Genomic DNA, 26,554 nt, shown 5'->3' with positions numbered 1-26,554 from the left:
GCCTCCAGAAGCTTTAGTATTTCTTTTCTTACCACTTCTTTCATTTTAGGATTCAGACGTCGTTGAGGATCACGGACTGGTTTGGCATCTGCTTCCAATTTTATTTTATGTTGACATAGAGTGGGACTAATGCCCTTAAGATCATCAAGAGTATATCCAATAGCAGCATGGTGCTTCTTCAGAGTTTTCAATAATCTTTCTTCTTCATGCTCTGAAAGGTTAGCACTAATAATAACATGATATATCTTCTTTTCATCAAGATAAGCATATTTAAGATTATCAGGCAACGATTTAAGATCAAACACGGGATCACCCTTAGGTGGAGGAGGATCCCCTAGGATTTCAACAGGCAAATTGTGTTTTAGCATAGGTTCTTGTTAAAAGAATACTTCATCTATTTCCCTTCTTTCATTCATAAACATATCATTTTCATGGTCTAGCAAATATTGTTCTAAAGGATCACTAGGAGGTATGACAATAGAAGCAAGAACAATAATTTCATCCTTACTAGGCAATTCTTCTTCACGGTGTTGTTTACTAAATTTAGAGAAATTAAATTCATGAGTCATGTCGTCTAAGCCAATAGTAACAACATTCTTTTCGCAGTCTATCCTAGCATTAACTGTATTCAATAAGGGTCTACCAAATATAATGGGACAAAAGCTATCTTGTGGGGAACCAAGAACAAGAAAATCAGCAAGATATTTAGTTTTCTCATACAAAACTTCAACATCTCTAACAATTCCCACTGCGGATATAGTATCTCTATTGGCAAGTTTAATTGTAACATCAATTCCTTCTAACTTAGCAGGTGCAATTTCATGCTTAATTTCTTCGTATAAAGTATGCGGTATAACACTAGCACTAGCACCCATATCACATAAGCCATGATAACAATGATCTCCTAGTTTAACAAAAATAACAGGCACGCCTACCACAGGTCTATGTTTATCTTTAGCACAAGGTTTTGCAATTCTAGTAGTTTCACCGCAGAACTGAATAACATGCCCATCAATATTATCAGACAAGAGATCCTTAACAATAGCAATATTAGGTTCTACTTTAACTTGCTCAGGAGGTGTATATGTTTTAATATTGCTTTTACGAACCACAGTTGAAGCTTTAGCATGATCCTTTATCCTAACAGGGAAAGGTGGTTTCTCAACATAACAAGTAGGAACAATGGGATCATTATAAGTGACAGTCTTTTCTTCCACTTTAATAGGTGCGGCTACTTTTACTTCTATGGGAGGATGATATTTAAACCACTTATCCTTAGGGAGATCAACATAAGTAGCAAAAGATTCACAGAAAGAAGCTACTATCTCAGAATCAAGTCCATATTTAGTGCTAAACTTATGGAAAATATCGGTATCCATAAAAGATTTAACACAATCAAACTTAGGTGTCATACCTGACTCCTTACCAGTGTCGAGGTCCCAATCTTCAGAGTTGTGTTTAATTCTATCCAATAAATACCATTTGAATTCAATAGTCTTCATCATAAAAGAGCCATCACAAGAAGTATCAAGCATGGTGCGATTGTTATCAGAAAGACGAGCATAATTTTTTTGAAGAATTGTTTCTCTTGGAAGCTCATGATTGGGGCATGAATATAACATTGATTTAAGCCTCCCCCAAGCTTGAGCGATGCTTTCTCCTTCGCGAGGCCAAAAATTATATATATAATTACAATCACGATGAACAAGATGCATAGGGTAATACTTTTGATGAAATTCCAATTTCAATCTTCTATAGTTCCATGATCCCATATCATCATATAGCCTATACCATGTCAATGCGTCTCCCTTCAAAGATAAAGGGAAGACCTTCTTCTTAGAAACATCATCGGAAATACCTGCAAGCTTAAATAATCCACAAACTTCATCCACATATATTAGGTGTTCATCAGGATGCTTTGTTCCATCTCCTGTAAAAGGATTAGCTAGCAGTTTTTCTATTATACTCGAAGGATACTCATAAGGAATTTCATTTTCAATAGGTTCAGTAGGTTGAGGAGCAACTCTTTGCTCTACTGGTCGGGGTGAAGATACCCCGAACAAGCCCCTCAGAGGATTACTTTCCATAGTAACAAGTGACAGTAAATTTCAGCACACTATATAAATTTTTCCTTACCAAATTCCACCTACCAAAGGCGCTTCACTCCCCGGCAATGACGCCAGAAAAGAGTCTTGATGACCCACAAGTATAGGGGATCTATCGTAGTCCTTTTGATAAGTAAGAGTGTCGAACCCAACGAGGAGCTGAAGGAAATGATAAACGGTTTTCAGCAAGGTATTCTCTGCAAGTACTGAAATAAGTGGTAACAGATAGTTTTTGTAATGAGATAATTTGTAACGAGCAACAAGTAACAAAAGTAAATAAAGTGCAGCAAGGTGGCCCAATCCTTTTTGTAGCAAAGGACAAGCCTGGACAAACTCTTATATAAGGAAAAGCGCTCCCGGCGACACATGGGAATATCATCAAGCTAGTTTTCATCACGCTCATATGATTCGCGTTCGGTACTTTGATAATTTGACATGTGGGTGGACCGGTGCTTGGGTGTTGTTCTTACTTGAACAAGCATCCCACTTATGATTAACCTCTATTTCAAGCATCCGCAACTACAACAAAAGTATTAAGGTAAACCTAACCATAGCATGAAACATATGGATCCAAATCAGCCCCTTATGAAGCAACGCATAAACTAGGGTTTAAGCTTCTGTCACTCTAGCAACCCATCATCTACTTATTACTTCCCAATGCCTTCCTCTAGGCCCAAATAATGGTGAAGTGTTATGTAGTCAATGTTCACATAACACCACTAGAGGTTAGACAACACACATCTCATCAAAATATCGAACAAATACCAAATTCACATGACTACTAATAGCAAGACTTCTCCCTTGTCCTCAGGAACAAACGTAACTACTCACAAAGCATAAACATGTTCATAATCAGAGGGGTATTAATATGCATAAAGGATCTGAACATATGATCTTCCACCAATTAAACCAACTAGCATCAACTACAAGGAGTAATTAACACTACTAGCAACCCACTAGCACCAATCCCGGACTTGAAGACAAGAATCGGATACAAGAGATGAACTAGGGTTTTGAGATGAGATGGTGCTGATGAAGATGTTGATGCAGATTTCCCTCCCCCGATGAGAGGAGCGTTGGTGATGACGATGGCGATGATTTCCCCCTCCGAGAGGGAAGTTTCCCTGGCAGAATAGCTCTGCCGGAGCTCTAGATTGGATCTGCCAAGGTTCTGCCTCGTGGCGGCGGAGTTTCGTCCCGAAAGGTTGCTTCTTATTTTTTTCTCGACGAAAGACTTCATATAGGAGAAGATGGTCATCAGAGAGCCACCAGGGGGCCCACGAGGTAGGGGCGCGCCCTAGGGGGGCGCGCCCCCCCACCCTCATGAGAAGGGTGTGGCCCCCCTGGTCTTCATCTTTGGCGAGGATTTTTCATTATTTATTATAAGGTGTTCCGTGGAGTTTCAGGACTTTGGGAGTTGTGCAGAATAGGTCTCTAATATTTGCTCCTTTTCCAGCCCAGAATTCCAGCTGTCGGCATTCTCCCTCCTTATGTAAACCTTGTAAAATAAGAGAGAATAGCCATAAGTATTGTGACATAATGTGAATAACAGCCCATAATGCAATAAATATCGATATAAAAGCATGATGCAAAATGGACGTATCAGAGAACAGGCTGAGCTGAAGATGGAAACAGAGACAGAAGGCAACGGAACCAAATCAGCGAAGAACACCAGAAGCAAACTTCGATTAAAAGAGGGCGAGCCAACTATGGAAAGCAAAGGAAAAGCCGCGTCCGGCACCTAGTCTAGTCTTAATGTATTCTCACCAGCGCGGAGCTAAGTTCTGCCACTTGGACGTGGGAGGGAGCCCCCGAGGCCCGAGGGCGGCACTCCTGAGACTCCGGGGCATGTACAGCCCCACTCATTATTATGTGAGAGTGTCACGAGAGGAGACCTTCACAGGCATGGGGCCTTGCTTCAGAGGTGTTGGGCCTTTCTTCACAGGCGCTGGGCCTTTCTTCAGGGGTCGAACTTTCAGAGGTGCTGGATGTTCCAGGCGTTCTGGATGGGTACCTCGTCCTGTGTCTCCAGGGGCGCGACGCCAGGCCTAGAGACATGGACGACCTTGAACGGGCCCTCCCACATGGGTGACAGCTTATGCAGCCCTTCCCTGGAGAGCACCCGCCTCAGGACGAGGTCGCCCACCTCAAGCGTCCTGGAGCGGACGCTGCGACAGTGGTACCGCCGCAACGCCATCTTGCCGCCCGTAGTGCAGCTTCGCGGCGACATTCCTCCCCCAGCTTGAGGTCCATTCCCCGCCAGGTGTCCTGTTGCGTTTCATCGAACGCCAGGACCCGTGCAGAGCGATGTCTGACTTCGTGAGGGAGCACTGCTTCTGCTCCATAGATGAGGAAGAATGGGGTCTCGCTTGTCGGCTTGGTGGCGGTGGTGCGGATGGACCACAACATGGACTGGAGCTCATCATGCCAGCCCCTGCCGCAGGCCTCGAGCTTCTTCTTGAAGGTCCTGGTCTTGAGGCCTCTCAGGACTTCTGCGCTGGCACGTTCGGCCTGGCCATTGCTCCTGGGGTGCGCTACCGAAGCGTAGCAGATCTGCGTTCCAAGGTTAGCACAATATGTCTTGAAGAGGTTACTAGTGAACTACGAGCCGTTATCGGTGATGATGCAGTTGGGGACCGCAAAACGGCTCACGAGGCCCTTGATGACCTTGACCACAGAGCCAGCTGGGATGGTGCGGATGGCTTCCACCTCCGCCCACTTGGTGAACTTGTCAATGGCAACATAGAGGTATCAGTAGCCCCGGGGCGCTCGAGGGAATGGGCCCAGGATGTCCAGTCCCCAGACTACGAACGGCCATGAGAGTGGAATGGTCTGGAGGCCTTGAGCTGGCTGATGGATCTGCTTGGCGTGGAATTGGCAGGCCTCGCAGGACTTCACCAGTTCAGCTACGTCATTGAGCGTCGTAGGCCAGTAGAACCCGTTGCGGAATGCCTTGCCGACGAGGGTTCGTGACGACGAGTGGTGCCCGCAGTCCCCGCCGTGTATGTCGGCTAGCAGCTCTTTCCCCTTTTCCCTGGAGATGCAACGCAATGAAACGTCATTTGGCCTCTTCCTGTATAACTCACCGTTCTGGATGCAGTATGTCGTGGCTTGCTGGGCCACACGCTTTGCGTCTTCCTCCTTCTCCGGCAGCACCCCTTGCGTCAGGTATTCCTTGAATTCCTTGGTCCAGCATCCCTCCTGAGGCTCAAGCACCAAGAGTAGGTGCGCTCCCAAAGTCAGGCCACGGGCTGGGGCTCCCGTGGCAGGTGGTTGTGGGAGCTCCTCCCGAGGCTGCGCCGTCCTTGAAAGCAATGGTGTCGCCGACGGCTTGAAGAGCCACTCCTCGAAGATGCCAGGTTCTTGGGGCTGTCGCTTGGATGCCCTTCTAGCAATGTTGTCGGCTTCGTTGTTGGTTCCCCGAGGCATGTGCTGCAACTCCAAGCCCAGGAACTACTTCTCCATCTTGCGTACCTCCGTGAGGTATGCCTCCATGTGTTCGTCCTTCGGCTCGTATAACTTGTTGGAGAAGTTGACGAGGAGCTGCGAGTCGCTGATACGTCCATTTTGCATCATGCTTTTATATCGATATTTATTGCATTATGGTCTGTTATTACACATTATGTCACAATACTTATGCCTATTCTCTCTTATTTTACAAGGTTTACATAAAGAGGGAGAATGCCGGCAGCTGGGATTCTCGGCTGGAAAAGGAGCAAATATTAGAGACCTATTCTGCACAACTCCAAAAGTCCTAAAACTTCACGGAAGTCATTTTCAGAGTATATAAAAAATACTGAGTGCAAGAAGTTCTAGAGGGGGCCACACCCTGCACACGAGGGTGGGGGGCACGCCCTACCCCCCTGGGCGCACCACCTGACTCGTGGACCCCTGGTGGCCCTCCAATGCCCATCTTCTGCTATATGGAGTCTTTCGATGAGGAAAAAATCATAAGCCAGCTTTCGGGACGAGACTTCGCCGCCACCAGGCGGAACCAATCTAGGGCTCCGACGGAGCTGTTCTGCCGGGGAAACTTCCCTCTGGGAGGGGAAAATCATCGCCATCGTCATAACCAATGCTCCTCTCATCGGGAGAGGGCAATCTCCATCAACATCTTCACCAGCACCATCTCCTCTCAAACCCTAGTTCATCTCTTGTATCCAATTCTTGTCTCTAAGTCCGGGATTGGTACCTGTAGGTTGCTAGTAGTGTTGATTACTCCTTGTAGTTGATGCTAGTTGGTTTATTTGGTGGAAGAACATATGTTCAGATCCTATATGAATATTAATACTCCTCTGATTATGAACATGAATATGCTTTGTGAGTAGTTACGTTTGTTTCTGAGGACATGGGAGAAGTCTTTCTATTAGTAGTCATGTGAATTTGGTATTCGTTCGATATTTTGATGAGATGTATGTTGTCTCTCCTCTAGTGGTGTTATGTGAACGTCGACTATATGACACTTCACCATTATTTGGGCCTAGATGAAGGCATTGGGAAGTAATAAGTAGATGATGGGTTGCTAGAGTGACAGAAGCTTAAACCCTAGTTTATGTGTTGCTTCGTTAGGGGCTCATTTGAATCCATATGTTTCATGTTATGGTTAGGTTTACATTAAAACTTTTGTTGTAGTTGCGGATGCTTGCAATAGAGGTTAATCATAAGTGGGATGCTTGTCCAAGTAAGGGCAGTACCCAAGCACCGGTCCACCCACATACCAAATTATCAAAGTACTGAACGCGAATCATATGAACGTGATGAAAACTAGCTTGACGATAATTCCCATGTGTCCTCAAGAGCGCTTTTCTCTATATAAGAATTTGTCTAGGCTTGTCCTTTGCTACAAAAAGGACTGGGCCACCTTGCTGCACTTTATTTACTTTTGTTACGTGTTGCTCATTACCAATTATCTTATCACAAAACTATCTGTTACCTATAATTTCAGTGCTTGTAGAGAATACCTTGCTGAAAACCGCTTATCATTTCCTTCTGCTCCTCGTTGGGTTCGACACTCTTACTTATCGAAAGGACTACGATAGATCCCCTATACTTGTGGGTCACCAAGACTCTTTTCTGGCACCGTTGCCGGGGAGTGAAGCGCCTTTGGTAGGTGGAATTTGGTAAGGAAAAATTTATATAGTGTGCTGAAATTTATTGTCACTTGTTACTATGGAAAGTAATCCTCTAAGGGGCTTGATCGGGGTATCTTCACCCCGACCAGTAGAGTAAAGAGTTGCTCCTCAACCTATTGAACCTACTGAAAATGAAAATGTCTACTTTGAGATTCCTTCGGGTATGATAGAAAAACTGCTAGCTAATCCTTTTGCAGGAGACAGAACAATGCATCCCAATGAGCACCTAATATATGTGGATGAAGTTTGTGGATTATTTAAGCTTGCAGGTGTGCCCGATGATGTTATTAAGAAGAAGGTGTTCCCTTTATCTTTGATGGGAGATGCATTTACATGGTATAGGCTATGTGATGATATGGGATCATGGAACTACAAACGATTGAAATTAGAATTTCATCAAAAGTTTTATCATATGCATCTTGTTCATCGTGATCACAATTATATATATAATTTTTGGCGTCACGAAGGAGAAAGCATCACTCAAGCTTGGGGAGGCTTAAATCAATGTTATATTCATGCACCAATCATGAGCTTCCAAGAGAAATAATTATTCAAAATTTATATGCTCGATTTTCTAATAACAATCGCACCATGCTCAATACTTCTTGTGCTGGCTCTTTTATGATGAAGACTATTGAATTCAAATGGGATTTATTGGAAAGAATTAAACACAACTCTGAAGATTGGGACCTCGACGAAGGTAAGAAGTCAGGTATGACACCTAAGTTTGATTGTGTTAAATCTTTTATGGATACCGATGTTTTCCGTAAATTTAGCACTAAATATGGACTTGACTCTGAAATAGTAGCTTCTTTCTGTGAATCTTTTGCTACTCATGTTGATCTCAAGGGGGGTGTGGTTTCATCCTCCCATAGAAGTAAAAGTAGCGGCACCTATTAAAGTTGAAGAAAATACTGTCACTTATAATGATCCTATTGTTCCTACTGCTTATGTTGAGAAACCACCTTTTCCTGTTAGGATAAAAGATCATGCTAAAGCTTCAACTATGGTTCGTAAAAGCAATATTAGAACCTATACACCTCCTGAGAAAATTAAAGTTGAACCTAATATTTCTATTGTTAAAGATCTCTTGTCTGATAATATTGATGGGCATGTTATTCAATTCTGTGATGAGACTACTAGAATTGCTAAACCCTGTGCTAAAGATAAACATAGACCCGTGGTAGTCATGCTTGCTATTTATGTTAAATAGGAGATCATTGTTATCATGGCTTATGTGATATGGGTGCCAGTGCTAGTGCTATACCTCATGACTTATACAAAGAAATTATGCATGATATTGCACCTGCTGAGATAGAAGATATTAATGTTACCATTAAGCTTGCCAATAGAGATACCATATCACCCATTGGAATTGTTAGAGATATTGAAGTCTTGTGTGGGAAAACTAAATATCCTACTGATTTTCTTGTTCTTGGTTCCCCACAAGATAGCTTTTGTCCCATTATATTTGGTAGACCCTTCTTGAACACAGTTAATGCTAAGATAGATTGCGAAAAGGATGCTGTTACTATTAGTTTAGGTGATATGTCTCATGAATTTAATTTCTCTAAATTTCGTAGACAACACCGTGAAGAGGAATTGCCTAGTAAAGATGAAATTATTGGTCTTGCTTCTATTGCCGTGCCTCCTAGTGATCCTTTAAAACAGTATTTCCTAGACCATGAAAATGATATGTTTATGAATGAAAGAAGGGAAATAGATGAAGTATTCTTTAAACAGGAACCCATCCTGAAACACAATTTGCCTGTCGAAATCCTAGGGGATCCTCCTCCACCCAAGGGTGATCCCGTGTTTGAGCTCAAACTGTTACCTGATACTCTTAAATATGCTTATGTTGATGAGAAAAAGATATATCTTGTTATTATTAGTGCTAAGCTTTCGGAGCATGAAGAAGACAGATTATTGAAAACTCTGAAGAAGCACCGTGCTACTATTGGATATACTCTCGATGATCTTAAGGGCATTAGTCCCACACTATGTCAACACAAAATAAATTTGGAGAAAGATGCCAAACCAGTTCATGATCACCAACGACGGTTGAATCCTAAGATGAAAGAAGTGGTAAGAAAGGAAATACTAAAGCTCCTTGAGGCAGGTATAATTTATCCCGTTGTTGATAGTGAGTGGGTAAGTCTTTTCCATTGTGTCCCTAAAAAGGGAGGTATTACTGTCGTTCCTAATGATAAAGATGAATTGATTCCGCAAAGAATTATTACAGGTTATAGGATGGTAATTGATTTCCACAAATTAAATAAGGCTACTAAAAAAGTTCCTTACCCCTTACCTTTTATTGATCAAATGCTAGAAAGATTATCCAAATATAGACATTTTTGCTTTCTAGATGGTTATTCTGGTTTCTCTCAAATACCTGTGTCAGCTGATGATCAATCTAAGACCACTTTTACTTGCCCGTTCGGTACTTTTGCCTATAGACGTATGCCTTTTGGTTTATGTAATGCACCTTCTACCTTCCAAAGATGCATGATGGCTATATTCTCTGACTTTTGTGAAAAGATTTGTGAGGTTTTCATGGATGATTTCTCCGTCTATGGATCCTCTTTTGATGATTGCTTAAGCAACCTTGATCGAGTTTTGCAAAGATGTGAAGAAACTAACCTTGTCTTGAATTGGGAGAAGTGCCACTTTATGGTTAATGAAGGTATTGTCTTGGGGCATAAAGTTTCTGAAAGAGGTATTGAAGTTGATAAAGCTAAGGTTGATGCTATTGAAAAGATGCCATGTCCCAAGGACATCAAAGGTATAAGAAGTTTCCTTGGTCATGCCAGTTTTTATAGGAGGTTCATTAAGGACTTCTCAAAGATTTCTCGGCCTCTGACTAATTTATTACAAAAAGATATACCATTTGTTTTTGATGATGATTACGTAGAAGCATTTGAAATACTTAAGAAAGCATTGATCTCTGCACCTATTGTTCAGCCACCTGATTGGAATTTACCCTTTGAAATTATGTGTGATGCTAGTGATTATGTTGTAGGTGCTGTTCTAGGGCAAAGAGTTTATAAGAAATTAAATGTTATTCAATATGCTAGTAAAACTCTAGACAATGCTCAGAGAAATTATGCTACTACTGAAAAAGAATTTTTGGCAGTTGTATTCGCTTGTGATAAGTTCAGACCTTATATTGTTGATTCTAAAGTAACTATTCACACAGATCATGCTGCTATTAAATATATTATGGAAAAGAACGATGCTAAACCTAGACTTATTAGATGGGTTCTCTTGCTACAAGAATTTGATTTGCGTATTATTGATAGAAAGGGAGCTGAGAACCCCGTTGCAGACAACTTGTCTAGGCTAGAGAATGTTCTTGATGACCCACTACCTATTGATGATAGCTTTCCTGATGAACAATTAAATGTCATAAATGCTTCTCATACTGCTCCATGGTATGCTGATTATGCTAATTACATTGTTGCTAAATTTATACCACCTAGTTTCACATACCATCAAAAGAAAAGGTTTTTCTATGATTTAAGACATTACTTCTAGGATGACCCACATCTTTATAAAGGAGTAGATGGTGTTATTAGATGTTGTGTAACTGAGCATGAACAGGAACACATCCTACACAAGTGTCACTCCAAGGCTTATGGAGGACACCATGCTGGAGATAGAACTGCACATAAGGTATTGCAATCTAGTTTTATTGGCCTACTCTCTTCAAGGATGCCCGTAAGTTTGTTGTATCTTGTGATGAATGTCAAAGAATTGGTAATATTAGTAGACATCAAGAAATGCATATGAATTATTCACTTGTTATTGAACCATTTGATGTTTGGGGCTTTGATTATATGGGACCTTTTCCTGCCTCCAATGGATACACACATATTTTAGTTGCTGTTGATTACGTTACTAAGTGGGTAGAAGCTATTCCAACTAGTAGTGCTGATCATGACACCTCTATTAAGATGCTTAAAGAAGTTATTTTTCCAAGGTTTGGAGTCCCTAGATATTTAATGAATGGTGGTGGTTCACATTTTATTCAAGGTGCTTTCCGTAAAATGCTTGCTAAATATGATGTTAATCATAGAATTTCATCTCCTTATCACCCACAGTCTAGTGGTCAAGTAGAATTGAGCAATAGAGAACTCAAATTAATTTTGCAAAAGACTGTTAATAGATCTAGAAAGAATTGGTCCAAGAAACTTGATGATGCATTATGGGCCTATAGAACTGCATATAAAAATCCTATGGGTATGTCTCCATATAAAATGGTTTATGGAAAAGCATGTCAGTTACCTCTCGAACTAGAACATGAGGATTATTGGGCTATTAAAGAACTCAATTATGATTTCAAACCTGCCGGTGAGAATAGGTTATTTGACATTAGCTCACTCGATGAATGGAGAACCCAAGCCTACGAGAATGCCAAATTATTTAAAGAAAAAGTTAAAAGATGGCATGACAAAAGAATACAAAAGCATGAGTTTAATGTAGGTGATTATGTACTACTATACAACTCTCATTTAAGATTTTTTGCAGGAAAACTTCTCTCTAAATGTGAAGGTCCTTACGTTATCGAGGAGGTCTATCGTTCCGGTGCCATAAAAATCGACAACTTCAAAGGCACAAATCCGAAGGTGGTGAACGGTCAAAGAATTAAACATTATATCTCAGGTAATCCTATAAATGTTGAAACCAACATTATTGAAACCGTAACCCTGGAGGAATACATAAGGGACACTTTCTGGAACGTTTCAGACTCCAAAAAGGAATAGGTATGTCGTACGATAAGTAAACCAACTCCAAAACAGTTCTAATGGCAATTTTCTTCCGTTTTGGGATATTTAGAAAAATAGAAAAATAAGAAGCAGTCCGGGAAGGACACGAGGACTCCACGAGGGTGGAGGGCATGCCCTACCCCCTGGGCGCGCCCTCCTACCTCATGGGCACCTCGTGTGCTCTCCGGACTCTGTTTTCTTACATGTTACATATTTTGGTCGGTAAAAATTCATTATATAATCTCCCGAAGGTTTTGACCATAGTATCACGCAAAAATATCACGTTCTAGTTTCGAGCTGTTTCTGCTATAGATTAGATCAATATGTCATCCCAGGATTCGGAAGGAGAAAGCTATGTGGCTGATTATCTTGTAGATCCTAAGGTCTATGGGGACGTTGAGCATTGTGGTTGGACTACGGAAGAAGAAGAGGACTATGAACCTAGGGGAAAGGAGGAGACGAGTTCAGATGAAGATGAAGTCCCATTACCTCAACCTGGGGACATGCATGTGGAGCTCAAAAAGTCAAGCCTCCCTGATAGAGCAAAGATACCTAAGATCAAGTTTATCCCTTTTCACCTCTTGCAGGAAAACAAACAGGAATTATGCAAGAAGATATTAAGCCTTGAGCAGGAAATCGATGACCTGAGGGATCAAAATTCTGTCCTCAAGCGCAAATTAAGGAAGGAGCCTACATCATCAACAACTCCACCTTCTCCACCAACAAAGAAGAATTGAGTATCTGGTACGGGCACTCCCCTTGGCAACTTCCAAGCTTGGGGGAGTGCCCCGGTATCGTATCACCATCACTTTTATCTTTATCGTTTTTCTTAGTTCGATCCTTTTGATAATATCTTGATCTAGTAGAATAATGTTTTAGTATGATCTAGTTGTGAGTTTTGCTTTATGATCCTTCTATGTAATCGAGTCCGTGAGCTATTTATAATAAAGATTAGTGTTGAGTCAAGGGCTTGATTATTTTGCCATAATCTTGAGTGAATAAAATAAAAGAGAAAGAATAAAAAGAAATAAAAGAGATCATATGGATCTTATGGAGAGTAATGAGCTCACATAGAAAAAGTATGATGAATAAAAGTTGTTGAGAGTTGACAAACATAGTTTTGGTCATCGTTGCAATTAATAGGAAGTAATAAAGAAAGAGAGGTCTTCACATATAAATATACTATCTTGGACATCTTTTATGATTGTGAGCACTCATTAAAATATGACATGCTAAAGAGTTGACGTTGGACAAGGAAGACAACGTAATGGGTTATGTTTTCTTACATCTGAGATAAATTATATTGTCATCGATCATCCAACATGATTGAGCTTGCCTTTCCCCTCATGCTAGCCAAATTCTTTGCACCAAGTAGAGATACTACTTGTGCTTCCAAACACCCTTAAACCAGTTTTTCCATGAGAGTCCACCATACCGACCTATGGATTGAGTAAGATCCTCCAAGTAAGTTGTCATCGGTGCAAGCAATAGAAATTGCTCTCTAAATATGTATGACTTATTAGTGTGGGAGAAAATAAGCTTTATACGATCGTGTGATATGGAAGAAATAAAAGTGACGGACTGCATAATAAAGGTCCATATCACAAGTGGCAATATAAAGTGACGTTCTTTCACAGTAAGATTTTGTGCATCCAACCATAAAAGCACATGACAACCTCTGCTTCCCTCTGTGAAGGGCCTATCTTTTACTTTTATCTCCTACCTTGCATAAGAGTCATGGTGATCTTCACCCTTCCTTTTTAAATTTCATCTTTTGGGAAGCACAACATGTTGGAAAGATCCTGGTATATCTTTACCTAATAATAAAGCAAATTGGGTTTCTTTCGTCCGTCATGGCATTTTTTAGAAAAGTCCCTCTATTTTAAAGTATTCAACCCGTAGTCATGTTTTAAGTTAAAAATGAATCGTTATTTTCGTATTTTACACAAAAGTCCCTGTCTTTTCTTGAAATCAACCCGCCGTCTAGATTTAAGTCACACCCGAACCGTTATTTTACATTTTTCGAAAACCCCCCTAATGTTTTAGGTAATTCATTCACGGATCATATTTAAGTCAAACAAATGCTTTTTAAAATCATCCATATCTTTTAAACCGTAACTCCGATTTGAACATGTTATATATGAAATTTGATTAGAAAAATATGTAGAATATGAATATGAGATTATTTTTACCTGTTAGGTATTTATAAATATTGTTTTGGAATACATTTGAGTCAAACCAAATGATTTTCTAAATTATCTGTATCTTTTAAACCGTAACTTCGATTTTAACATATTATATATGAAATTTTATTAGAAAAATGTGTGGAATCTAAATATGATGTTAATTTTACGTGTTAAATATTTTTAAAATATTGTTATGGAAGCAACCTTATAATTTATAGCGCAAGATCCGATTTTTTTTCATACCAGCGGCGATCCAGATTGCAAATAAACACCCCACCATAACCATATAGGGAAAAGAAAATATCGATAACTACACATGCATACCTCTAAAAAATGTCGCAGGGGAAAACAACAGATTTCTCATCGCGAGAGTGAGAGAAAGCGAGCAAGAGAGAGAGGTGGAGAGGAAGGAGAGAGGAAGAGAGAGACGCCTTAGGATTAATCATATTCAACACACGTTTTTTGTTGTTTTGTGTGAACACCAAGGCCATCGCCGGCGAGGGTGAGAAGGAGGATAAGCGGAAACACAAATATGACGCCTCACAAAAATAAAGGAGATGGACCTATTGTGGTCTTGAGTGATGGTTGTTGAGTTAAGAATGTGTGTTATGTTTTCTCTCCCGTTGCAACGCACGGGCTCTTTTGCTAGTATGGCTAATTGGATGTGAATTTTCATGAACTATTATTGTTGACATTACCCTTGAGGTAAAAAATTGGGGGCAAAACTATAAGCCCCTATCTTTCTCAGTGTCCGATTAAAACTCCATACCCATAAGTATTGCGTGAGTGTTAGCAATTGTGAAAGACTATATGATAGTTGAGTATGTGGACTTGCTGAAAAGCTCTTATATTGACTCTTTCCTATGTTATGATAAATTGCAATTGCTCCAATGACTGAGATTATAGTTTGTTAGTTTTCAATGAAGTTTATGATTCATACTTGAAATTGTGATTGAATTGTTACTTTAGCATAAGAGATCATATGACAAGAATTATATAAGTTGTTGTTCTAAGAATGATCATGATGCCCTCATGTCCGTATTTTATTTTTATCGACACCACTATCTCTAAACATGTGGACATATTTTTCGATTTCGGCTTTCGCTTGAGGCCAAGCGAGGTCTAAGCTTGGGGGAGTTGATACGTCCATTTTGCATCATGCTTTATATCGATATTTATTGCATTATGGGCTGTTATTACACATTATGTCACAATACTTATGCTTATTCTCTCTTATTTTACAAGGTTTACATAAAGAGGGAGAATGCCGACAGCTGGGATTCTGGGCTGGAAAAGGAGCAAATATTAGAGACCTATTCTGCATAGCTCCAAAAGTCTTGAAACTTCACGGAAGTCATTTTCAGAATATATAAAAAATACTGAGCGCAAGAAGTTCCGGAGGGGGGCCACACCCTGCCCACGAGGGTGGGGGCGCGCCCTACCCCCTGAGCGCGCCCCCTGCCTCGTGGGCCCCCTGGTGGCCCTCCGATGCCCATCTTCTGCTATATGGAGTCTTTTGATGAGGAAAAAATCATAAGCTAGCTTTCGGGACGAGACTCCGCCGCCAAGATGCGGAACCTTGGCGGAACCAATCTAGGGCTCCGGCGAAGCTGTTCTGCCGGGGAAACTTCCCTCCGGGAGGGGGAAATCATCGCCATCGTCATCACCAACGCTCCTCTCATCGGGAGAGGGCAATCTCCATCAACATCTTCACCAGCACCATCTCCTCTCAAACCCTAGTTCATCTCTTGTATCCAATTCTTGTCTCTAAGCCCGGGATTGGTACCTGTAGGTTGCTAGTAGTGTTGATTACTCCTTGTAGTTGATGCTAGTTGGTTTATTTGGTGGAAGATCATATGTTCAGATCCTATATGTATATTAATACTCCTCTGATTATGAACATGAATATGCTTTGTGAGTAGTTACCTTTGTTCCTGAGGACATGGGAGAAGTCTTGCTATTAGTAGTCATGTGAATTTGGTATTCGTTCGATATTTTGATGAGATGTATGTTGTCTCTCCTCTAGTGGTGTTATGTGAACGTCGACTACATGACACTTCACCATTATTTGGGCCTAGAGGAAGGCATTGGGAAGTAATAAGTAGATGATGGGTTGCTAGAGTGACAGAAGCTTAATCCCTAGTTTATGCGTTGCTTCGTAAGGGGCTGATTTGGATCCATATGTTTCATGCTATGGTTAGGTTTACCTTAATACTTGTGTTGTAGTTGCGGATGCTTGCAATAGAGGTTAATCATAAGTGGGATGCTTGTCCAAGTAAGGGTAGTACCCAAGCACCGGTCCACCCACATACCAAATTATCAAAGTACCGAACACGAATCATATGAACGTGATGAAAACTAGCTTGACGATAATTCCCATGTGTCCTCGGGAGCGCTTTTCTCTATATAAGAATTTGTCCAGGCTTGTCCTTTTCTACAAAAAGGACTAGGCCACCTTGCTGCACTTTATTTACTTTTGTTACTTGTTGCTCATTACCAATTATCTTATCACAAAACTATCTGTTACCTATAATTCCAGTGCTTGCAGAGAATACCTTGCTAAAAACCGCTTATCATTTCCTTCTGCTCCTCGTTGGGTTTGACACTCTTACTTACCGAAAGGACTACGATAGATCCCCTATACTTGTGGGTCATCAGTCGCCCCTGATGATGAGACGCTTCACCCCTAGCGCCGCCGCAGCCTTCAGGTCGGCTATGAGACCTTCGTACTCTGCAATGTTGTTGGAGACCTTCTCGCCCTGCTGGAAGCAGAGCTGCATGGCGTAGTAGAGCTTGTCCCGAGCGGGCGAGATGAGCACTGCTCCAGCCCTCTCGCCTTGGCCAGCGAAGGCACCATCGAAATACATGACCCAGCCGTCGGGCGCCTCACTTCCCGGCAAGAGGGACCAGTCCTCGCCTATTTCATGCGCTGGGGCGTCCGTCCATTCTGCCACAAAATCGGTGAGCGCGGCTCCCTTGATGACCCTGGTGGTGCTGAACTCCAACTAGAACGCTTGCAGCTTGATGTTCCACTCGGCGACCCTCCCGGCGGAGTTGGGGCTCCTAAGCACCCTCTCTAGTGGGTAGGCCAAGACGACTTTGATGGGGTGGCCTTGAGAGTAGTGCCGCAGCTTTTGTGAGGCCACCAGGAGCACGAGTAGGAGCTTCTGAGGCATGGGGTACCGTGCTCTTGCATCCCGCAACATCGTGCCGACGAAGTATACCGGGTGCTCGATGAGGGCAGGTGTGCTGATGAGGCTTGCATCTTCCAGGAGTTGGGGTGCCTCCTGAGGTGGTAGAGCCCCCAACGCTTGATCGCTTGTCAGGGCCTTTGCGAGTTCGGGAGCATCGTCCCACTGAGCTTGATCTTCTGTTGTTGCTGCGGCGGCCCTTGTGGTGCCCTCCTGATCTTGCGTCGTCTCTGCTGGGGGTGTAGCTCGGCGCTATGCGCCCTTAGCTTGGTGTTCTTCCCGAATCGCCACTAGAGCCGCGCTGGCGGAGTAGGGAATGGCGGCAAGATAGAGCACTAGGGGCTCGAGAGGTCGCGGCGCCACCATCACTGGAGGGCTGGTCAGGTATCACTTGAGGTCTTGAAATGCTTGGTCGGCCTCCGGGGTCCACTCGAATGGGCCCTTCTTTTTCATCAGCTTGAAGAAGGGTAGGGCGCGCTCTCCTAGCTTGGAAATGAAGCGTCCCAACGCAGTTACCCATCCAGCAAGCTTCTACATTTTCTTGAGGGTCTGCGGTGGACTCATGTCTTCAATGGCCTTGACCTTCTTTGGGTTGGCCTCGATCCCCCTATGGGACGCAATGAAGCCCAGTAGCTTGCCGGAAGGAACGCCAAACACGCACTTCTCCGGGTTGAGTCGCAGGTCCACCTGGCGGAGGCTTTCAAAGGTCTCCTCCAGGTCTTGGATCAAGGTCCTCGCCTCCCGATACTTCACCACGTTGTCGTTGACATAGGCTTCAGCGTTTCTTCCGAGCTGCCGACCCAAGGTGATGTGCATGAGCCGCTGGAAGGTTGCGCCTACGTTGCGCAGCCCGAAAGGCATGCACGTGTAGCAGTACACCCCACACGGGGTCAGGAAGGCTATCTTCTCCACATCTTCTATCGCCATCTTGATCTGATGATATCCTGAGAACGCATCCAGGAAGCATAGCAGGTCGCACTCGGCCGTGGAGTCGATGATCTGGTCGATGCGTGGAACAGGGAACGGATCTTGGGGGCAGGCCTTGTTGAGGTTGGTGAAGTCAACGCACATTCGCTCCTTCCTGCCTTTCTTGGGCACGACGACGGGGTTTGCTAGCCACTCGGGGTACCGAACCTCGCGAATGACACCCACAACCTCCAACATGCGGGTCTCTTGGACGATGAAAGCTTGCTTTTCCATGGACTGCCGCCTCGCCTTCTGCTTTACGGGGCGTATGTTGGGGCACACCTTCAGGTGGTGCTCTATCACCCCTCTCGGGACCCCCACCAGCTGGTCGGGCTCCCAAGGGAACACTTCCTTGTTTGTGTGCAAGAACCTCACCAGTGCCTCCTCCTGATCAGGCTCGAGGTTGGCGCCTATGGTAAAGGTTTCCCCTGAGGACCCGTCCTCCTCGACTAGCATTTTCTTGGTTTCTGCCTTGTCTTGAGTGAAAAACTACTTCTTTTTGGTTGGGGCGGCTCCCTTGGCCTTGGAGGTATCCGTGTCAGTGGGCCACGCTGTTGCATCAGTCTTGAGGGTGAGGTTGAGCATCATCAAGGCTTCCTTGGTGTCTCCGACTACTGTGAGGACACTCTTGCTCCCGGGCATCTTCATGAGGTTGTAGGCCGGATGGGTCGCCGCCATGAACTGAGCCAGGGCCGGGTACCCGATGATGGCGTTGTATGGGAGGCTGATGTGGGTGATGTCGAAGTCGATGAGCTCGGTGCGGTAGTTGTCGTGCGTGCAGAAGGTCACGGGGAGGCGGATCTGCCTCAGGGAGCGGGCGGAGCCTCCACCAACCCCTGAGAAAGGCTTGCTAGGGTGGAGCCGCTCGAGCGTTACGTGAAGAAGGCTGAAGGCCTTGACAAAGAGCATGTTGAGGCTGGTGCCGCCGTCGATGAGCGTCTTAGTGATGGACACGTGGCATATGGTGGGCGTGCAAAGCATTGGGAGCGCACCCGAGCCGACGGTGGAGGTGGGATGATCCCCTGATTCGAAGGTGAGGTCGGCCTCGGGCGTGGCACAGCCCGGCGGAGCCCCCGGGCGCTTGGAACTGGTGCCGATCTGGCGAAAGAACGACTTGATGTGACGATCCGAGGGTGGTGCTTGTGAGCGCCGAGGAGGGCTGCAACCACGTGGTGCACCGGCGTCGGGTAGCGTGCAATGAAGAGGCCATGAAACTCCTCCCAGGACGCCACCGTGGATCTGGGGAGGTTGAGCAGCCAGGCGCGCGGTGCGCCAGTGAGGGCCATGGGAAGCCAATTGGCCATGACCTTGTCGTCGCCCCCGGCCTTAAGGACGGCCTCCTCATACGCCAGCAGGAAAGCCGACGGGTCCGCCACGCCATTGTAGAGCGAAGGCATCTCCGACCTGAACTTGGATGGCCGTTGCACCTACCGCAGGGCGGGAGGAAGGGATCGGAGCCCCCGAGCATCACCGTGGGTGCCCGTAGATCCAGCCGGAAGAGCGGCGCCAGCCATGGAGAATGGGCGTGAAGATGGTGGAGCGCGAACCGACGGAAGGAAACTCCGGTGCACCCCTACCTGCCGCGCCAAATGTCAGATTTCGGGTTCCGGCAAAACCCTTAAGGTTCGAACACTGGGGTGCACGTGAAGATATCTCCCTCTCCGATCACGCCCTCACACACTTTGCGATTTATAGGCTAGGCACATGAACTCACAACACACAAGACACAAGATTTATACTGGTTCAGGCCACCGTTGTGGTGTAATACCCTACTCCAGTGTGGCGGTGGTGGATTGCCTCTTGGGCTGAGGATGAACAATACAAGGGGAAGAACAGCCTCCTAAGGAGAGGTGTTCTTGTGCTTGGTGACCTGGTGGTTGTGAGGATGGACTGGCTCCGGTCCGATATGATGTCCCCCTAGCTACGGTGGTGGCTAGTCCTATTTATAGAGGCCCTGGTCCTCTCCCCAAATATTAAGCAGGAAGGGAGCCAACAACGGCCAATTTGAAAGGGGACAACTAGTATAGCTCATCCTCACAAAAGTGGTATTCACCTGCCAAAGGCTCTGGTGGTGACGCCGTCTTGGGCTCCACGGTGACCTCCATCCTGCCGTCCTACTGGTCTTGGTCTCGTTGCACCGATATGGAAACCTTTGCTTGACGCCTCGGTACTCCTCATCTGCGCTTGCCTCCTTAACACCAAAGAGGAAACAAGGACACTGTGTGCACTGGCACCCGCCTAGCACCCTCCTAGCCTTGGTCGTCATGGCTCACGTCACTGGAACCTCGTGAGGTTTGTCTTGCCTTGATCTCTCCGCCCCTCGCGAGCCAGCCTGGTGAGGCCGCTCCTGAGGAGGTCTTGTGTCGTCCGCCTCGCGAGGCTTGGCCCCCTCGCGAGGGTCTTGAATGCTTGTTGGTGAAGATGGGTCATACGGCCCCGCTTGCAGAGCCATGCCGTGGGCCGCATGCAGGCAAGTCTGGGGACCCCCGTTCCCAGAATGCCGACATGGATGAGTACTCATAGTTGCTTTCCCCTTTCTTTCTTCTTTCCGGTTGTTGCAACAAGATGGTGGATCCCAGGATCCAGATGCCACCCCCGCCGACTACTACTACTACCTTGAGGGTGCCTACTACTACGTGGAGACCGCCGATGACCAGGAGTAGTTAGGAGGTCCCAGGCAAGAGGCCTTGCCTCTTCGACCGTGTTGCTTTTGTGCTAGCCTTCTTAAGGAAAACTTGTTTAACTTACGTCTGTACTCAGATATTGTTACGTTCCCTGACTTGCTTGTGTATCGAGCTTATGTATTCGAGCCTCGAGGCCCCTGGCTTGTAATATGAAGCTTGTATGACTTCCATTTGTGTTTAGAGTTGTGTTGTGATATCTTCCCGTGAGTCCCTGATCTTGATCGTACATGTTTGCATGTATGATTAGTGTACGGTCGAGTTGGGGCATTACATGGATCATATTTAATCGACAGAAAAAAATAGACGGCTGATGCGTTGTCCCGGCTTGGATCTCAAAGTAAGACATTTCCCCCTAATGTGTTCTTCGATGTCTTACACAATCCTCCGGTCAAGTTTCCATCTAAGGAGGATCTTGCTATACCTAACCCGGAGGGACAGTTGGTGGTTGCTCTTCATGCCATTCCCGACTGGACGCTACCTTATATGGCTTCTCTTACTCGTGGCGAGTTACCCGAGGATGAAAACTTGGCGCGACAGATCACACGGCGTTCTAAGTCTATGACTATTATCAATGGCTAGTTACATCGATGCAGTGTGACTGGTGTTTTCCAACATTGTGTCTCTCTTGAGGAGGGTCGTGAGATTCTGCAATAGATACATGCAGGCGACTATGGTCATCATGACGGCTGATGATCCTTAGTAGCTAAAGCGTTTCGTCATGGATTCTTCTGGTTGACGGCTCATGCAGACGCGGAAGATATTGTTAGTAAGTGCAATGGATGTCGGAAATTTGCAAGACATGCTCATGTGCCAGCTGAGGAGCTACGGATGATCCCAATCACTTGGTTGTTTGCAGTCTGGGGGCTTGATATGGTTGGACCCTTCAAGATATCTAAAGATAAGAAGACCCACCTTCTGGTGGCGGTTGATAAGTTCACAAAGTGGGTTGAGGCAGAGCCGGTCAGCAATTATGAGGTGGCTACTCCAGTTCATTTTGTCAAGAAGCTGATTTTCTGCTTTGGTTATCCTCATAGTATCATCACTGATAATGCCACAAATTTGTCTAAAGGTGCTATGAAAGAGTTTTGTCAAAGGGAGCACATCCGGCTTGACGTTTCATCAGTTGCACATCCTCAGTCCAATGGTCAGGCAGAACATGCTAACCAGGAGATCCTGATAGGCATCAAAACCTCGGCTCATGTTCCTTTAAAAAGGACTCCAGGTTGTTGGGTGGAAGAGGTTCCTTTGGTTCTTTAGAGCATCAAGACCACCGCCAATAGATCAATGGGTTATACACCCTTATTCATGGTTTATGGAGCTGAAGCAGTTCTCGCAAGTGATATTCGTCATGACTCGCCCAGAGTGGCGGCCTATGTGGAGGATGACAATGAGACGGCACGTCAAAATGTTTTGGATGCTCTTGAGGAGGAGCGTGATGTTGCGGCGGCTCGTCCAGCAATATATCATCAACACCTACATCGCTATCACAACCGTAGGGTTCGAAGCCGGACCTTTCAGGAGGGTGACTTAGTGCTCCATTTGATTCAAGACCACACACGGACGCATAAGCTTTCACCTCCTTTGGAAGGGCCTTTTGTGGTCAGCAAAATCCTCAACAATAGGTCTTACTACCTCATCGACATACGAGAGAGCAACAATTCCGGCACATTTGAGGAGGAGACTTGCATGCCCTAGAATATTGCTCATCTTCGGCCTTACTATACTTGAGTCATTGGCTCTCATCATTGTATATACCTTCATAGATGTACATATCTTTTTATGATCAACATAATAAAGCCGGCATCCCCAAATTTTGGGGCCTTTGTTGTTTTCATCTCATATTTTCTATGCAAGAGTCTTTATTGATTGATCATAAGGTCATTTGAGGGCTTCCTACTCAATGAGTACAACTATCTTACCCTCTTGATCGCCTTCCATGCCATATTATGGGTCACTTGGGGGCTTCCTACTCAATGAGTATAGCTATCTTACCCTCTTGATCGGCTTCCATGCCATATTATGGGTTAAACCTGCCTGTTTGCAACTTGCTACTCCACCAGGTGACCTGCCGTACTCTTGACAGTCAATCTTATATGACCCTGAACCTATCAAGGTTAAAACGGCGGTTCTTGTCACGTGAGAGCCGGCTTACAGAGAGCTATGATAAACTCACATGTCTGTTGTAGTCTCTCCGCTATGTGGCCTGTTCGTACTCTTAACAGTCAATCTTCTTAGAAGACCTTGAACTAGTTAAGGTTAAAACGATGGATTTATGTCATGTGAGAGCCGACTTATGGGATGAAAGGATTTTATGCCACGCTTCTTGGAAGAAAAAAACTAAGTTTTTCAAAACCAGTCCTTTTTTGGTCGTGCCTTGTAAGCCGACTTAACAAATATTTGAGATATACATGTTTATATTCACTATTTATGTTTTGCAGAAGTTTTTTATGTCTATTATGTCCAGGTGATGAATCATATCGATCTGGGTTATATTGCTCCATGTTGAGCTTATTGAGGCTATAAGCCATCAAAGTGATCTTTTTAAAGACTGGATATGACTATAAGTCGCCCTGGATTGGTGGGATATTTAACTCGCCCTGGATTATGACTATAAGTCGCTAGTACAAAACATTGATGGATCTTTTACAAATTATATATCAAGCCTTCAAGAAATTTTGGCAATGTTGAAACACCAGATGTGCATGTATATGGCAAGATCAAAAAGATTAAGTCGCTGAAGCACAATTGGCATAACATGCTCGAAGGCATGACATAGAAGATAAATGTTTTTAACTAGCTATTACAAGGCCTCAGCTGAGCCTAAAAGTTTTTCAGCCAAAGTTTTTTGGAGTTAAATCACTCCCTTGATCCGGCCTCTGCGCCATCCGGGTTAGACCCCACTGGGTTAGCATCGTCTTGGCGCCTTGTGCTGGAGGTTCCCGGGTCATCTTGTGTCGGGTCTATGCTGGAAATTTGAAGATTGCCCAACGTCCAATTGATACCCGTTAAGGCTTCAAAGATGGCTTCATCATTCATAACAACAGTGGGATCAATATCAGGGGCAAAAGTGTGCTTACACCTTGGCGGAGTCAAATATACAATGTCGTGAGACGACGCCTTAATGCGGATATTGTTGTTGTCATAAGCCGCGTGATACTTTGACAAATCTAGCTCTTGTGCGAGTTGACACGCCAAGGGCCGCATCTCTTTGGCGCATCTGGTAAAATCAGTCTCTTCGAAGACAAACCCATCGTCATTAAAATCTAGACACCCGCCAGCCATTTCTATTGGGTCCAATTCTGATTGCCAAGCTTTGGCCCGGCTTAAAGCGGTAATGACGCCTGAGCAGGTGGCTGATAGCTTTAGCTCTTCTACTTGGGCTGGTACTTGGATAAGTGTTCCAACACAGTCTTTATGAGCGTAAGTGGTTTGTTTCCATTTGAGATGGCCACAAGTGTCCGAAGAGCGCCAGCGTATATTTGTTCTATCAAAGAATATACGGCTTTCAACTTCATCACTCCCTACAAAAAAAGACACATCCGTGCCATTTTGGGCCGAGTGACTTTTTTCTTCTGTCATGCTTATGACACTTCTATGACGATAATTGTGACAAAACCCAGTATCATCATAGATGTCGTGGGCTCCTACTTCTATGACAAAAAATCATGACAGAAAATAGGCTTTTCATCCTAGGCGGACTGGAGACGCAGCTGAATGACATTGTTTGGGCCGTCCATGACGGAAAAAACCATGGTAAAAGCGAGGGCGAGGAAAATATCAGGGAGTTCTCGGTTACGGTGGGTGGTCGGGGCCGAGCGATGTGTGTTTCTCTTGTACACGTACGCGCATGGGTGCGAGGCATTGGGCTCTAACTGAACCCGAGCGAGGCGTTCACCTACTGAACCCGAGCGATTGCACTGCAATCTACACATTACTAAACCCGGGCGATCGACCGATCCCTGGCTATTAACTGAACCCGATAGAGTGATTCCTTTGCTAGTGCTGCTAACTGAAGCCGATCGAACATGCTGCCTCCTGATGAACAATGAGCGTTGTTGGGGGTTGGATGAACAGTTCCCGGTGGTAGTAGAGGACGTTGCCACTGGATGAACAAGACCCCGATCGAGCTGGTTGGGGTGGATAAATAGGACCCCATGGAGGGCTAGTTGAACAGTAGCCGGTGGAGGGCTGGATGAACAGTAGCTCATGGAGGGGTGGTTGAATAGGACCCCGTTGAGAGGGTTTGTTGAACAATAGCCGGTGGAGGAGCGGTGTAGGCTGGATGAACAGGAGCCCGTGGATGAACAGTCGTAGGTGCAAGCTGGAGGAGGTCGACGGTGGATGAATAGTAGCCCGTGGATGCTGGAGGAGGTCGACGGTGGAGATTAACAGTAGCCCGTGGAGTCCCGTTTTGCGGTACGTCATACCCCTCCCAATGAACAGGACCCCCGTTTCGATTGTAGCGCTCCAACACAAGTCTGTTTCCTCCATTTTGCGGTACACCACACCCCTCCCGATCAACAGGACTCCGTTTCGACCGTAGGAGGTTGAAGAGAAGTCTATTTCCTCCGTTTTGCGGTACGCCACACCCCTCCCGGTGAATAGGATCCCATTTCGACCGTAGGGGGTCGAACACAAGGTTGTTTCCTCTGTTCTGCGGTACACCAGGCCTCGTTTCGATCGGCTGTTCTGTCCAAGCCGATTGGCTCCTGAAGAACAGCACGCATTCTGTTGCCTCCGGATGAACACGACGACGTAGTTTCTCCGTTCTGACCCAGCCGGTTGGCTGCCGATGAACAGGACGTCGTCGCTGCCTCTCCATGTACACGAGCCCTGGCCGTATGTATGCGTGAGTAGGTGTTCGAGACCCCGCTCGTATGTACGTATGTGGCCGTATTTACTTTCTTGCACCCTGGTTGTAGGTACGTGTACATGCTACGTGCGTGCCTCTACTACGACATGTGCCCTTCCTTACTCGGCCACGGTTCATCGCTCAACCTGCAGACAAACTGATCAACCAGTATGTACGTGCACGTTCGCGACCAGAATGACAACGCTACATACGCTTCGACAAAGGTGGGTCCCGACTATCAGGGAGGATAACGAGGCACTTCCTTGCATGTGAAGATGTAGCTGGTGGAACCCAGCAGTCGGGGGGAAACGTTTTTTCATAAAATATGGTGGCCCGTCCGGTGGGTCCCTGCTGTTAGGTGGAGGAATCATTACTTTGCGCGTAATAAGGTTGCACTTCCTTGCTTACGGCCGTGGACCCAGCTGTCAGCCTCTGCACATATAGTACTCTTCCGATGGAAGTCGTTCCTTGACCACGCCGCGCCGAGAGCACCAAGGCGGTGGATGACGGCGAGGCCTAGGAAGGGGATGACGCGGAGCCAGGGAAGACGCGACAGTGGATGCCCACGTGGAGAGGAGTACGAGGGTTGACTGGTTCGGCTGCGGTGTGAGCCTGCCGTCACCGCAGAATAATAGGGGGTGTGGGTGAGTAGAGGGATGGCCTGGCCAGCGG

This window comes from Triticum dicoccoides, chromosome 7A, assembly GCF_002162155.2.
Source record: "Triticum dicoccoides isolate Atlit2015 ecotype Zavitan chromosome 7A, WEW_v2.0, whole genome shotgun sequence".
NCBI classification, from domain to species: domain Eukaryota; kingdom Viridiplantae; phylum Streptophyta; class Magnoliopsida; order Poales; family Poaceae; genus Triticum; species Triticum dicoccoides.
Note: the sequence above shows the minus strand (reverse complement) of the source record.